Source organism: Pogoniulus pusillus, chromosome 37 (assembly GCF_015220805.1).
Source record: "Pogoniulus pusillus isolate bPogPus1 chromosome 37, bPogPus1.pri, whole genome shotgun sequence".
NCBI lineage: Eukaryota > Metazoa > Chordata > Aves > Piciformes > Lybiidae > Pogoniulus > Pogoniulus pusillus.
In genome coordinates this window covers 5,504,289-5,514,539 of record NC_087300.1, presented here as the reverse complement: position 1 = coordinate 5,514,539, position 10,251 = coordinate 5,504,289, and the positions used below count along the sequence as shown (strand labels likewise).

Sequence of the window (10,251 nt, the reverse complement as noted above, 5' to 3'; positions counted from 1 at the left end):
CCTGTGGGTTTAGAATGCTGAGTGTTCTGCAGACACCCCAGGATCAGTGTCTGCTGTTGTCTACGTTCTGTAGTGACAAAAAGACCTGGCAATTGCCATCACATCTGACTTGACCGTGCTCGGCTGTGTTTGTTCTCCACAAGAAGGCTGAGCGTTATTCCGAGCCCACTGACAACAACTTGTCCAGGGACATGTAGTACATTTAAAGACTGCTAGGAGCATTTCTGTTGGCTGAGAGGGAGTCAGACTCAACCCAGACTGGGAGGAGATCTTACGGTGCAGGTTTAGCTGCAGACATGCACTCAGTACACAGAAGACTTCTTGGTCCTCCACTCGAGTTTTGTAGCTTGGCGCAGCCTGCAGTACAGGCTGCGGCTTTTGGCCACGTGTTGGGTTTATTTCCTGCACAGTGGAGCAGTTCTTGTGTGCTATGGATTTTCCTAAGTGAATTTTCCAGGGCTTTTATGTCAAAGTGGCTTTTTCTTACACTCTTCTGCCAGGCAGCCAGCAACAGAACAAGGGGACACAGTCTCAAGTTGTGCCAGGGCAGGTTCGGGCTGGATGTTAGGAGGAAGTTGTTGGCAGAGAGAGTGATTGGCATTGGAATGGGCTGCCCAGGGAGGTGGTGGAGTTGCCATCCCTGGTGTTCAAGAAAAGATTGGATGAGGCACTTAGTGCCATGGTCTGATTGACTGGAAAGAGCTGGGTGCTAGGTTGGACTGGCTGAGCTCGGAGGTCTCTTCCAACCTGCTTGATTCTATGATCCTATGATCTCTCTCTTGCCATGTGGGAAACTTAGAACTGGAGAAGATGCAAGCACAGGTGTAGGCTGTGAATCATAGCTGAAACCTATATGAGATACACCTGTAGCAAAACACTTCAGCCTTCTCACAGGTGTCCTGAGTGTTGGGAGAAGAAAGCAAGTGCTCCCAGGAAGCTAGCTCCAGTTTTTTTCCTGTTCTGAGCAGAAGCTACCATTTTATTTTATCTTTTTTCTGAAGTTGTTTAAGCTTTGTTACAACAGTTTGGTTGTGGTTAAGCCATGCACTGAGTGCCGTGGGACTTGTTAATGCCAAAGGAAAATTAACTTCATTAATGACTGATGCTGGGCAGTGTTTTACTCTGCAACCTTCCCTGTCGTGGACCACTGAGTGAGGAGCACTCTTCGGAGGAGGTAAGCCTGGTAATACATCTCTTTGTTAAGAATGTGGCATTCTGAATGTCCCCTCAAGCCAGGCCCCTTCTGGCAGAGTCTTGCTCTGATAATTGTTCTCTCTACAGTCACTTGAAACAGGGGGAAAACAAAGTCACACAGAGAAGTTCCTCAACACCCTGCAAAACAAAGTCCTGAGCCTTGCAGGTGGGACTGGGGTGGCATTAGTCTTAGGAGGAGGCTGGGTATATGCAGGACGAAAGTAGGAGATTCTAAAGGAGATTCTAAAGGAGATTCTTTAGATTCTTTGTGTTTGTTTTGATGCTTTGTTTTGGCTGTTTCAGTATTTTAGGATCTGGTCACACAGTTTGTGATCTACTCTCAAAGGATCTATTTATATTTATCACACAGTTTTGCTCACTGTCACAGGTACCTTTGGTGTTAGCAGGAAAACCTCAGCTGAGTGGGGAAAAGTGTAATCAGGATACAGCTCTGGAGAAATCCATGACACAGCCTTACTTTGTTGATTTCTTTTCCCCCTTTATATGCTCAATGAGCATAGGAAACAGCTTGCCCAGGGAGTCACTAGTGGTGGAGTGTGGACACAGTCTCAAGCTGTGCCAGGGCAGGTTGAGGCTGGATGTTAGGAGGAAGTTGTTGGCAGAGAGAATGATTGGCATTGGAATGGGCTGCCCAGGGAAGTGGTGGAGTTTCTGTCCCTGGAGGTGTTCAGAGAAAGCCTGGCTGAGGCACTTAGTGCCATGGTCTGGTTGATTGGCTAGGGCTGGGTGCTAGGTTGGGCTGGATGAGCTTGGAGGTCTCTTCCAACCTGCTTGATTCTATGATTCTAAGGCCAGGATGGATGAGGCCTTGAGAGACCTGTTCTAGTGGGAGGTGTCCCTGCCTATGACAGAGGGTTGGGACTGGATGATCCTTGAAACCTCTTCCAACCTAAACCATTCTATGACATCTAAGTGCCATGGCAGCTCTCTGTAGATTCTCCCTATAAACCTAGATTATTTTTGTTTCCTCTCTTAGGGCATGCAGTTTGCAATCACTTTTGTTTAGGAAATGCACTGATGTCACACAGCAAGGCCATAAAAAGACCTGAAATGTTTGGAACTTGATTTTGTTTTTTTGCAGTAAACCAGAATAAATCTCATTCCCTTATGGTTTATTTTCTGTATGTATCTGAGAAGCTTTTACTGGGGGGAAAAATACCCAACCAAACAAAAAAACCAGAGATGATAAATTCTGGCTTACACCTGTCTGAATATATTTCCAGGTATGTTCCTGTTATGCAGAAATTTTGCTAATGAACTCTCAGTTAAGGTTTGGACACTACAGCAGTGTTCTAGACAGCAAAGAGCTTATTTGAGTGGAGGTGGAGCTATTTCTCATGGAATTGGGTTTGCAGATGCCTCCAGTGCATGCCAGTCCTGATAGGATGGCATACCAGGAATCTGGTTTTAAAGGGCAAAGAGGTTTTGTATTTGTGACCAAAGCAGCCCTCCTGCACCAAGTATTCACAGGATCTACAGGATCTTAAGGGTTGGAAAGGACTCAAAGGGATCATTGGGTTCAACCCCCCTGCCAGAGCAGGACCACACAATCTGCTGCACATCACACAGGAACGCATCCAGACAGGGCTGGGAAGTCTCCAGAGAAGGAGACTCCACAACCACTCTGGGGAACCTGTGCCAGTGCTCTGGGACCCTTACAGGAAAGAAGTTCTTCCTCTAGTTGAGGTAGAGCTCCCTGTGCTGCAGCTTCCATCCATTGCTCCTTGTCCTGTCCCAAGGAGCAGTGAGCAGAGCCTGTCCCCTCGCCCCTGACCCCCAGCCCTCAGATGTTTAACCATTTATTACATTCCCTCTCAGTCTTCTCTTTTCCCTTCCTTCCTGACCCCAGCCCTTGGATACTGTGGTGGTTTGAGGGGTTCCAGGTTATCCCAGACTCCCTAAAAAAGCTAAGGAGATCAAGATCCATCCCAGGGGACAACAGATACTGAGGGACAGCTATTAGATCCCCTCTCATCCTTCTCCTCTCCACACTAAGCAGTCCCAGGGCTCTCAACCTCTCCTCATCAGGCAATGCTCCAGTCCCTTCAGCATCCTTCTAGCCCTCAGTTGGACTCTTTCCAGTAGATCTCTGTCCCTTCTGAACTGGGGAGCCCAGAACTGGATGCATTATTCCAGGTCAGGCCTCACTAAGGTGGAGTAGAGGGGGATGAGAACCTCCCTTGATCTTCTGGCCACACTTCTTAATGTCCCCCAGGATCCCATTGGCCTTCATTGCTGTCCCATGGATAATCTGTTGTCCACGAGGCCTCCCACATCCTTCTCCACAGGGTTGCTCTGTTGAGAAACCATTGTCAAAAAATAACCCAGGGACAACTACTTTGATCATGCAAATAATTTCTTTACATGGTAAAGGTTTTCTGTGTGTGAGTCTTCAGGTGTGGACAGCATTTGCTATGCACACACACACTGTGCATCCCTGCTGCTGCCTGGGAAGCACAGGAAGCAGTCAGACCAATGGAAATGAAAGCCAGGACCAGATCTGTAAGTGTGCATATGCCAACAGCTCAGAAGACTGAATAACCTAGCATCTCTATTGCACAGAACTCTTCTTGAGGCTTGGAGAGATGCAAAATTTGCTCTTCAGTTTCAAATGGTGTCAGCACTCCTGTAGAAGGTGGAATTCAGTCCAGTGTGTCAGGGAGGCTGCAAGGGGAACAGGCTTGAATATTGATTATTTGATGCTGAATTGCAACCCAGAAATGTTGAAACAGCATGTATGCAAAGCAGTGTTTTCAGAGCTGAGGTTAAGGCCAAAGTGATTGCTCTTCCTGCTCAGGAATGGATTAGATCTGAATTTCCAACATTAACTTCCTTTGCCCTGCAAGGCTCATCTTGGGGAATGAATCTCTCTGTTGTCTTCTATGTTTGGGCCTTTTTTTTCCTCTGTTTTTTTTTGTGGGGAGATGTATGTGTTTGGTTTGTTTCTGTTGGGATCTCATTGCTGCCTGCAGCTACCTGAAGGGAGGCTGTAGCCAGGTGGGGTTGGGCTCTGCTGCCAGGCACCCAGCAACAGAACAAGGGGACACAGCCTCAAGTTGTGCAGGGGAGGTATAGGGAAGAAGAGCCCAACCTCACCTGGCTACAGCCTCCCTGCAGGCAGCTGCAGGCAGCAATGAGCTCTGCCCTGAGCCTCCTCTGCTGCAGGCTGCACCCCCCCAGCTCCCTCAGCCTCTCCTCACAGGGCTGTGCTCCAGGACCCTCCCCAGCCTTGATGCCCTTCTCCAAACACCTTCCAGCACCTCAACATCTCTCTGCAATGGAGGAGCCCAGAACTGCACACAGCACTCAAGGGGTGGCCTGAGCAGTGCTGAACACAGGGGCACAAGAACCTCCCTTGTCCTGCTGCCCACACTGCTCCTGAGCCAGCCCAGGATGCCATTGGCTCTGCTGCCCACCTGGGCACTGCTGCCTCCTCTGCAGCTCCTCTCTGCCAGCACCCCCAGCTCCCTCTCTGCCTGGCTGCTCTCAGCCACTTTGTTCCCATCCTGTAGCACTGCTTGGGGTTGTTGTGGCCAAACTGCAGAACCCTGCACTTGGCCTTGTTCAATCTCATCCCCTTGGCCTCTGCCCACCCATCCAGCCTGCCTAGGTCCCTCTGCAGGGCTCTGCTACCCTCCAACAGCTCCACAGCTGCTCCTAGCTTGGGGTTGGCTTGAATGATTTAAAGGAGCATCACACAGGTGTGCTTTTCACTGTTAATTGTAACCTGCAATTGGTTTGGCTTTTGTTTTTAGGAATTGCCTTATCCTCATAAATTCCAGAACCTTACATAATTCAGTTGCTGCTCTAGCAGGATTTCCCAAGAATAAAAAAAGAAGGCAGGTGCTGTCAGTGGTAATTTGAATAAGAAAAGACACATTAAGTGGTTCTTCTTTCATTAGTAATAGAAATTAATTAGCTTAGAGCTGCTCTGGAGGTTTTACAGTTCTCTGTTTTTTTGTGCTTTTGCTGTGGCCTGTTTTGTAATTGTCTGGAAAGCAGTTTTGATCTGAGCACGTTTTCTGGTGTGAGGGTTCTGCAGGAAGGCAGAGGTATGCAAGTCAAACGTCAGCCTGCCTGGGTGTGGAGACTGCAGAGGATCAAGAGTGGAAATTAACATCTTCTGAATAAGTCTTTGAAGTGTTGGCAAAGGTTGTGCTGCAAGCCTGAAATGCACTGCTGAATGTTTCTTCTGTTAAGACTGGGAGCTATTGAATGTTTTAAAGCTGAACATGGCTGGTGTAGAGCAGATCTGCTGGAGAGCAGCCCTGTGGAGAGGGCCCTGGGAGTGCTGGTGGATGACGTCCATGGCACAGCAATGTGCCCTTGTGGCCAAAAGGGCCAGTGGGATCCTGAGGTGCATTAAGAAGAGTGTGTCCAGCAGATTGAGGGAGGTCCTCCTCATCCTGCTCTCCCTGGTGAGACCTCATCTTGAGTACTGCACTCAGTTTTGGGGTCCCCAGTTTCAGGGACATGGACTTGTTGGAGTAGAGCCCAAAGGAGGGCTACAAGCATGATGGAGCACTGCCTGGTGAGGAGAGGCTGAGGGACCTGGGGCTGCTTAGTCTGGAGAAGACTGAGAGGGGATTTAATAAGTGTCTATGACTATCTGAGGGCTGGGGGTCAGGAGGAAGGGGACAGGCTCTGCTCACTGCTCCCTGGGATAGGACAAGGAGCAATGGATGGAAGCTGCAGCACAGGAGGTTCCAGCTCAGCACAAGGGGGAACTCCTTGACTGTAAGGGTCCCAGAAGCCTGGCACAGGCTGCCCAGAGAGGTTTTGGAGTCTCCTTTTGTGGAGCCTTTCCAGGTCTGTCTGGATGTGTTCCGTGTGCCCTGAGCTAGATTGTATGGCCCTGGTCTGGCAGAGGGTTTGGACTCAATGATCTGTTTGTGATCCTTCCATCCACTAAGATCCTGTGATGTGAAGTGTTGGGAAACAGAAATGATTCATTTAGAATTAAGTCAATGCAAAATCAGAGAGTTCAGGCCCATATGTGAAACAGAGCTAGTGCCTTATTAGCAGTGCCACAGATGTGTGTGCAGTGTACAGATACTGTAGAGAGGTTGTGGTATATAGAGCCATAGAGTGGTTTAGCTTGGAAGGGACCTCAAAGCTCAGCCAGTTCCACTCCCCAGCCATAGGCAGGGACACCTCCCACTAGAACAGCTCACTCAAGGCCTCATCCAACCTGGTCCTGAACACCTCCAGGGAGGTTGTGGAGTGCAGAAGCACAGATTTTTTTATCACATTTTGTGCTTCTGTGCTCCACAACCTCCCTAGGCAACCTGTGCCAGTGTCTCACCACCCTCACTGCAAAGAACTTCTTCCTAACATCCAGTTTCAGTCTCCCCTCTGCCAGTTCAAACCCATTCCTCCTCATCCTGCCCTTACAAGACCTTGTCAATAGTCTCTCCCCAGCCTTCCTGTAGTCTCCTTCAGATACTGGAAGGCTACTATAAGATCTCCTCAAAGCCTTCTCTTCTGTCTGCATTACACTCTAGGGGAACTCACTAAGTGCAGCTTTATACCTAGTGCTGGGCTTGGTCCACCTGGCACTGGGGTCTAGTTCAAACTTTGTATTTTCCAGAGAGTTTGGTGTTTCACCTGCTCTAATCTGCTTCCAGTGGCCTGGTGTCTGTAACTGGTTGGAGTGCACCTTCTGATCTGGGTTTGTGCAAAGGGACTCAGCTCCTTGTGCTCCGAGACAGCTCTGCAGCACAAGCTGAAGTAGAGTGGAAAGGATGATCAAGTGACTTCCCCGAGAAGCCCACTCCCAGTCTGGCCTAAAAACCTCCCATGTATAATGCATACGTATGCAGTGACCTCATTAGTGGGGAGAGCAAGCTCTAGTCTCAGTGAAATGCAAAACATTTGCTTTTGGTGTGGTGCCTGTTTGCTGATTTGAAACCCCAGAATGATTCTTCTACCTTTCCTTTTGGTTTGCTTTTTTGTTTTGTTTTGTTCCCCCCCCCCCTTTTTTGTTTTCCCCCATTCCAGAAAATTTATTTGCTCTTCAGAATGTGTCACATTACTCTTAATTTGTTTGTTTGACATTGCAGTAGTGTTAATAGGATGTGACTGTTAGGAAACACAGGCCAGTGCTGGGTTGTGTCTGCTGTGCCAGCCTTGCTTCTCGCGTGTGAATTCCAAACAGCAATTAGCCCTTTGAAGGGAGCTACTCTGGAAGCTCAGAAAGACTTTTTAACAGTCACTTAGTTGCTCATGCTTCTAGGTGATTTTTATTGCAGAGAGGTAATTGCCAGATCTTGTGCAGATTATTGATGGTTAAGGATGGATGTCTCTGCTTTACAGCTGAATGTATACATTGAGGGTGGGGTCGGGGGGAAATATTGCTTACTTAAAGTGCAGGTGGCAAAAGCAGCTTCAGGCAAGCCTGAAATTGCAATGTTCTTAGATTTGTAAAGAAGAAAAGGGTGACTTAGTATCTGTATGTTTTAGAGAGGACATTCTAATCGTTGTAGGATGTGCATCACAAATAATTAAGGTTTCAAAGTCTAATTTAACATATTCTAAAGTCCTTGTAGGGAAGAAAAGGTGACTTAGTAGTTCTGTGGTTTAGAGGGGATGTTTTCATCAGTCTAGTGTATGCAGCACAAATAACTGAGACTTCCAAATCTCATTTTACAGACTCTAAAGTCCTTACTCGAATAAAATAACCCCAAACCCATAACATTAAATATATATATATATATATATATATATGTGTGTGTGTGTGTGTGTGTGTATATTTGAAGCTCTAACAGATTTTTAGCCTGGATCCTAAATGCTTTTTGGGTTTAGGTTTTTATTTTCCTTTGGACCCCTGTTCTTGAACACTTCCTGAGTGATTTTCCTAATTGCTTTCCTCCCTGAGCCCCCCCTTTGAAATTTCAGGCTAAAATTTGGGCTGTATTTTTCTCTCCTTGGTGTGTGGCAGTAAGAAGATGTGTACCCCAGAGCAAAGAAAATTTGGTCTTAAATTTGTAGACCTGGGAAGTTATTTTCTATATCCTCTCCTCCTCGGTTTCTGTTCTTGTTATGTGGTGATGCAGTTGGCAGGTCTCTGGGAGTGCTGCTAATTTGTTCGTGTGTAATTACAGGCACATGGAGAATGGGCCAGCTATTGTTCCCAGGTAATTCAATGACTAGGACCCATTGAACTTCAGGTATTGTAGTGCACCAAACAGATCAATTGTCCTAATTCTTACTAATTGAGCAAGTCACACAAGTCTGCTCCCATGAACAAAATGATTCTTCATGAATACATCCCTTTTTTCCCCCCCCTCCTCTTACAAGGAGTTCCTGCTGTTGTTACTACAGCTCCCAAGGTTGCATCAGAGGGCATCAGATTGTCTGGCAGTGAAACCCTTTGGTCTTTGGTTCTCAGACACTGCTGCTGAGAAAACAGAGACTTGTTCCCCCTTCTCATTTCTGAATGTGGCAGCACCAATTGCTTTTTTTCTTGCCCTTTAAAATCTACCATTCAATACATTATTATTGGCTTGGATTGGAAGTGCTGTGTCCACCAGGAGCAGGGCGGTGATTGCCCTCTTGTACTCTGTTCTGACGAGGCTACACCTTGAGTATTGTGTTCAGTTTTGGGCACTTCATTACAAGAGGGATGTGGAGGTGCTGGAGTGAGTGCAGAGAAGGGCAAGGAAGCTGGGGAAGGGCCTGAAGAATAAGTCTGATGAGGAGCGACTGAGGGAGCTGGGGATGGTTAGTGTGAAACAGAGGAGGCTGAGGGGAGACCTTGTCACTGTCTACAGCTGCTCAGAAAGATGTTGTGGAGGAGCTGGTGCTGGCCTCTGCTCACAGGTCAATAGTGACAGAACAGAGGGAATGGCCTCAAGCTGCCACGGGGGAGGTTTAGAGTAGATATTAGGAAAAAAAATTCCCCACAAGAGTGGTCAGGCACTGGAATGAGCTGCCCAGGGAGGTGGTGCCGTCAGCAACTGTTTAAAAGTCGTTTGGGTGTGGTGCTTGGGGATATGGTTTAGGATGCACCTTGTAGAGTAGGGATATTGGGATGGACTTGGTGATCCTGAGAGGCTTTTCCAACCTGAATATTCCTGTGATTCTCAGCTTTGCTTCGTCTTCCTTCCTCTTTGCTCTCCTTGTTGAAGAGCTGTGCAAAGGAAGGTCGTGGCACCTTTTGCTGCAAGCTCTGCCTGCACATACAGCAACTGTGGGGTTTTAGTGGAGCTTTAGTGTGTTGGCTAAGGACTCCACATTGCCAAAGGAGAGCATTTTTTTAGCAGAGTAAACTTTGCATTCTGTCCTGTACGTTAGAACATTTCTCCCTCACTTTTCTGTCCAGAGAAGTATTCAGTGGCTTCTTTTTGAAGTGCAAGCACAGCAGCTGGGCTGAGCATCCAAGCTAATTGTCTGCTAGAGTTTCAAATTCTCTTTAGTTAGTTTCTGTTTTTTTCCCCCAGATTTTAGTAAGGAATTTAGTCAATGTAAAATTATATTTAGAAACCTTAATGACTTGTGATGCTGCAAACCTTTTTTAAGTAGAAGCAGAAGAGATGGGTCTCAATTCCTGCTCACATGTAACCAACCCCTTCGTGTTATCAAACTGCTATCAGGAATTAAATAGTCCCAATGGCTTCTTCAATAGCAGGCTGAACATTAGCAGTTATTTGTGAGTAATAATTTTCCCCCTCTCTTTTGGATTTATTCCTAAGGCTTTGCTTTAAAATTTCTCTTCAGTGTTTCAAAGTGGTGGATGGAGTTTTTATTTTAGTGATCCTGCTGTTTGTTGTGGTCAGCACTGAGCATTCCAAAAGCTCTGCTGAGGTTGAGCAGTTTCTGATTTTGGAAAAGTGATTTACTTAGAACAGTAATAATTGAGGGTTCAGAACACAGACCTGTTTCTGTATCTATCAGACTGCCCCCAAAGTCACTGCGTGGATGTGCTGATGGAAGAAAAGTGCTCTCTAGTCCACCTTGGGTATCCATCAGCAGCACAGCAGCCTGCCCAATTCATCTCTTTGGGACTTAGAACTCCCTTCTCCTTCAGTTCAGGGA

The 10,251-nt window shown here is 47.0% G+C and overlaps 1 long non-coding RNA gene across 1 annotated transcript in view; it reads left to right on the top strand.

Annotated features, from left to right (window-relative positions):
* Positions 1-914: 914 nt before the first annotated feature.
* Positions 915-10,251, top strand: part of LOC135190838 (uncharacterized) — an 82,813-nt gene continuing 73,476 nt past the window's right edge. The window contains exon 1 of the long non-coding RNA XR_010308650.1: positions 915-1,174. This is a non-coding gene — a long non-coding RNA (uncharacterized LOC135190838). The remainder of the gene's footprint in view (positions 1,175-10,251) is intronic.